The sequence below is a fragment of the Argiope bruennichi genome, chromosome 7, assembly GCF_947563725.1.
Source record: "Argiope bruennichi chromosome 7, qqArgBrue1.1, whole genome shotgun sequence".
NCBI classification, from domain to species: domain Eukaryota; kingdom Metazoa; phylum Arthropoda; class Arachnida; order Araneae; family Araneidae; genus Argiope; species Argiope bruennichi.
In genome coordinates, this window is record NC_079157.1 from 118,891,645 (window position 1) to 118,898,012 (window position 6,368).

Sequence of the window (6,368 nt, forward strand, 5' to 3'; positions counted from 1 at the left end):
CAGAGACTGCAGCCTTTTTTGAAAACTTTGATGCTAAACTATTGTAAATAAAAATAAATTCTTGAAATTATATATATATATATATATATATTGTCTTTTTTAATACTCGCTCGTCTGTGTCCATATTATTTTTGGTTTGAAATACGTGTCCACAATTTTTTCTGTTTCACGTCTAAATAATCATGAAACGACAGACAGTCAAGAATCTATTTTGTTGGTCACTTTCAGATGTAAGTATTTTTTATAACATTCAAAAATATCTACAATGGAGATTCATAGGTTGTATTTTGATTAGATTTTCAGCAAACATATCCGGTTTTTAGTTTAGTTTAGTTATATTAACGTCCCGTTTGAAGCAACACTAGGGCTATTTTGGGACGGACCTCGTAATTTTGAACCGCGGTCAGATGACGAGGACGACACCTGAGCTGGGACACCCCTCTCCACACCACACCCCACCAGCGGGAGGACGCAAACATATCCGGACTCCTAGCATTCATTTTTAATTACAAGCAAATTGTATGTTGTACAAATTACTATACATAAGAAATTTATTCAAGGGGTGTGGTATAATATTGATGTGCGAGATGTCCAAGAGTTGCAGAAATACACTGCAAGTGTCATACATTACTTACATTCACTGCATTACATTGCAAGTGTCATACATTACAAGCTTCAAGTGTCATACATTATAGTTTTTTTCGAAAATTGTATTTTCACAAAATGAGAGTTATATATATATATATATATATATATATATATATATATATATATATATATATATATATATATATATATATATATATATATATATATATATATATATATATATATATATATATATATATATATATATATATATATATATATATATTAAGTTTTGGCTCAGACGTCCAATTCTGTAAATATATAAAATATCCTCGATATTGACATTTTAAGCAGAGATCCTACTTTTTACGAATGAAACTGACCATAACTTAAAAACGGAGCAAGTTAGATGAATGAATTTTCTTACTTGATATCCACAACAAAATTGTAAATGAGTGTCAAACTTTTGACTAATTCCTTTTACGGTGGGAGATACTATCCCAAACAGCTTACTCAACTTTTCTTATTAATGACATAGTTGGGATCAAAGTGTCAAGTTACGCATGAGAATACTAAGATGTCAATAAAAAGTTGTGATTTATTGTTTACAATATTTTTGAAATTCACTTTAATAGAACTAGGGCGAATTACACACTTAATGAGTTACATCTATTTTGATTAATTATTGAGTTAATGATAAAAGTTATTATTAGTTATTATTGAGTTAAATAATAATAATAATTATTATTATTATTGAGTTAAATGATAATATTTATGAAAGAGACATCTTTTTACTCAAGCTTTTGCATTGTACAGGCTGAACAAGACACCGATAGTCCTATAGTTACCATTACATATCACTCAATATCATTTTATAAAAAAAGTAGTTGTTTTTGTCGTCTATTTTCTTCACCAGGGATATTACATATTGCTCAGTCTCATATCTGGTTTTATTTAATTTCAATTCAATTATCAGACATAATTTCATGTTCATGACTCTGTTAAGTTATTACAGAATAGAAAAGAGCTATTTAAAAATTTTGCATGTGTTCTCTTCATCATGTATATAGACGATCCTAATAGAAACATTGTTAGAAGAATTAAGGATTGCATATTTAATAAAACGTTTTACTTAAACGCCTAACATTTCCGAAACATTTAGCTAAAAACTTTCTAAATACATAAATAAAGATATAATAAATACATGTAAAATAAATAAATAATAAAGGTATAATAGTAAATACATAACTAATAAATTCATGGAATAATTTTCATAATTTATATGACATCACAAGAATTATTCAACAAAAATTTCTCAGATTCATCATAAAATTCAGTTTGTAGTTTTACTTTCAAAAGGATTTAAATGACGTTATTGACAATATTTCATTTTGTTTTAGTTTATAAATATACTTTAAAAAATAGGGAATCTAAATTTTATAAAGTCTTTTGGTCCTAAGGAATCATATTCTGCAAAATATTCTTGATACTCCAATTTATAAATAAATAAATAAATAAAAGTTTCTATCTTCTGCTATTAAATATGATTGATTTATGAAGTTTTGAATAGAATAGTTTAGAACAATCAACATTTTCATAATCTTAGGACAATGAGTCTTCAAAAATCATGGGTTCTCATTGGGGTGTCATCTTTAGACGGTCGATGAAGTGTCTAAAATCTCCGGTTTCTATTGATTAGTAATGTTTAAGTAATCATAAATTAGTTAATTTTAGGGACTAATTTAGTTTATAGGAGTGTTACTCTTTTTTATTGAAAATATTATCATCTCATGAATGCTTTGTTAAATATGACTCGCAGAGCAAAGCATCTAGATAAATGTTATTTATTGTTATAAATGTTATATGCCATTTATTGGAGCATTTATAAATTCAAATTACATATAATTATTTACTTCATTTAAATCATTTTAATGCAAGTATTTCTATTATTAAATGTTTACAAACTAGCCGTTGGGCCTCCTTGAATTGAAAGGATATGTATTAAGCCATGTTTACCTGAAATAAAGCTGATTTTTTGAATTAATAATATAGATATTGTAATAGATCATAGAAATTTTTTCTTTTCAGTTACTTTTTATAAAATATCCTACTTCATATTTATTTCATTTCATACAGACACGTGATGAAAATTATTACATCTTTATATGTTTAATTTGCAATAACAGTTGATTTCTTTCTTAATTTAAGCTTTTGTCAATATGTTGGAAACATATTGATAAAAGCAAATTTTTTCGCAATAAAGCATAAAGTGCTCCATTTTTTTTATTTTGTACGAAATAAGTTGTTGATTAGCTTAGTTTAGTTATATTAAAGTCCAGTTGTAAAGCAACAACAGGGCCGTGGGGGCCTGATGATAAGGTATTGGCCTCGGAACCGGAGGGTTTCAGGGTTCCTGACCCGATTTCATTGAAGAGCAGTCGTATAAGCGGGTCTAGTACACGTTAAAACCGTTCGGGTCAAACGTCCTCCCACTGGTGTAGTGTGGTGTGGAGAGGGGGATGCCAGCCCCGGTGTCGTCCTCGTCATCTGACCTTGAATCAAAATTACGAGGTCCATCCCAAAATTGCCCTAGTGTTACTTTAAATCGGAACTAAACTAAGGCAACACTAGGGCTATTTTGGGACGGACCTCGTAATTTTGAACTGCAGTCAAATGACAAGGAAGATACCTGAGTTGGCACTCCCCTCTTCACACAAATAAGTTGTTGAAAAATACGATTAAATTATTTTTTATAAATTCATTAAAAATATAAATTTAATTTATATTTTAAAACATTAGTATCATTAAAAAATAATTTTTTGATCTTCAATATGATGTAAAAATCGTGTTTGTGCTGTAATATTTTCAGAAATTATAGTGGGGTAAACTTCGAAATTTCGCTTGATTTTTAATTAATTGAAATTCTAATAAAAAATTCGAAAAAAATCGCTCCGAGGTGCACATTCCCGACCTCTAAGGTATACACATGTCAAATTTGGTAGCTGTAGGTCGAACGGTCTAGCCTGAAGAGCACCAACACACACACACACACACACACACACACACACACACACACACACACACACACACACACACACACACACACACACACACACACACATTGAGTTTTATTACAAGTACAGATGTGATGAAACAATTAAAACTGCTTGACTTTCAAGGCAACAATGCAATCTGCTAAAAATATAATTAAAAATTTCTTGATCTTGCAAGATTACTTTTTCTAATCAAATAATACTCTTGCAAAAATTAATCAAAAAATAATAAAAATTGTCAAAATTAAGAAAACAAATAACACGGATATTAAAATAATATCAGTGAAAAATAATTCCAAGTCTCACAAATGACCAAATGAAAATCTAATTCGAAGTCTTTTAATAAAAAAAAAATAAAAATAAATAAAAAAAAAATAAAGTATCCAAAATAACGCAAAAATTATTGTTGTGCCTTGATATTTTCGTAAGTTATGATGGAATAACCTCAAAATGCCCGTTTAATTTTAAATTATGGAAATTCTAATTAAGATTTCAAAAAAAAATCTCTCCGATGTATGCCTGTCCGCCATCCAAATTACAGGGTGTCCCACAAGGTATGCAGCGTCTAATGTCTACAGATTCGGAGAGAACACATTAAAACAAGTATTGCGATATACAACATGTGGGGTCCCCGAATATATCATCATAGTCTAATTACACAAAGAACATTAATTATGAAAAGACAGTTTGTATTCCAAATTACGATGCATACGACGATTGCACAACATGGAAACTTCTCTTAGGTGACTATGTTCATTTGTGGAACCATTGAGAGGAAAACTGGTTTAGATGGTTTAAGGAGGTTTCATTTTGCAAACAGGATTATTAATAAAGTTGAATGTGGTGAAATTGATTTTAATTGGATCTGTTTCAATGACGAGTCACACTTCAACCTCCAAGAATATGTTAACAAATAGAACTGGAGGTTCTGGGCCATTGAAAATTCTCATCATGCCACAGTTCGACCACTGTACCCACATAGGCTCACAGTTTGGTGTGCGTTATCTGCCGAAGGCATCATTGGACCAATTTTTTTTTATCTAAAATGTCACCCGTGAAGCTTATTTTGACTTGTTGAGTAACGGTGTTATCCCATTCTTGCATGGCGTAGACAAGATTAGCGATTATTGGTTTATACAAGATGGCGCTAGACCTCACCGCACTCAGCGAAACTTCAATCTCTCAGCGGAGCATTTTCACGATAGACATGCGATAGACACTGCGAAAACAAGCAATGTTATGGACGCTGCTTTACTCTACGGATCTTAACCTGTGTGACTTTTTTTATGGGAACATCTGAAAGACACAGTGTATCTCACACAACCTTCAACATTGAACGACTTGAGAGCAGAAATTGAAACCGAGGTCAAGGAAATCGGAATAGATGTTTTGCAGAAAACGATAGCGAATTTCGATTCCAGACTTTGTCATGCATTTATTCGAACGGCCGGCATGTCGAAAATCTATTGCACTGAAATTTCTCAATAAACATTGATTTTCACTTGGTTTTTTTTTTTTCCTCATTTCTTGAAATTTTTATGATACAATCTTCACACAATTAGACTATGACGCTATATTCGGGGACTCCACACATAATATATCAAAATACTCGTCTTGACATCCTCTATCCGAATTTGTAAATATTAGATGCTGCATCCTTGTGGAATACCCTGTATATATGCGTCATTTTTGATAGTTCTAGGTCTGACATTCTGACCTGTAGAGAGCTAACACAGACAAAAAAAATCTTTCATTTTTATTAGTATTAAAGATAAAATTTTATAATCTAAATTTACTGAACAGATAAAATCATTCTCTCGTGTTTCTCATAGCAGATATTTTTAATTCCTGTAATATTGTTTCAACCACTCTTTAAAGTGAATTTGGTAATCATTTAAAAAATAAAATGGATACTTTTTTAAAATAAGCGACAAAATTATTTGTGGCCTTAGTTTTCTGCATCAATGTGCTTCCATTCTTAATCTCTAAGTCTTTTTTACTATACTTGTTTATATTGTGCTTCTTCTGTTATTGCTTCCCCCCCTTTTTTTTTCGCTTTTCTTCTTTTGAATTCCTCTCTTGCTGTAGTATTCAGTATGTAACAGCCGTATTCCAATAAATTAAAAAACGAATTATGCAAACTATACTATATAGCGTACGTTTGAGTAAGTTGTTTTATATAGATTATTATTTGATCATACAATAATTTCTGAAAGCAGCAAATATTGATTTTAAGATTTCTTTTTCTTTCAGCACTAAAATGAAATCTATAATTTGGACCATAATAGAACTTAAGTGCACATTGACAAGATATTTTATGCAGAAAATGACGTTCTTTGTTCAGTTTCGAATGTTGGTTTATAAATGCAGATTTCATTATTATATTTAATTTGGTTGTTTACGATTTTATTTCATACTTTGCAGTTATTTATTCGCGGAAAATCGACAAAAATATCCTCTGATTTTTGCAGCAAATGATTGTTTATTCAATAAAGTGTACTAAAATAGAAATGAGGAAGTAATTAGTGTTTAAAGTTATGCTATGAACACATAACCTTAAAATAAATGTTTATTTTTGCAGAACTCATTAGCACCGTGAAAGGCCTTCATTTTGTTTATGTATAAAGGATAATGATAGTTTACAAAATGAAATAAAGGAACAATATCACAATAATTATTACATATGCAAACATATATATTTCAAAAAGTCGTCCGATTGGCAAATAC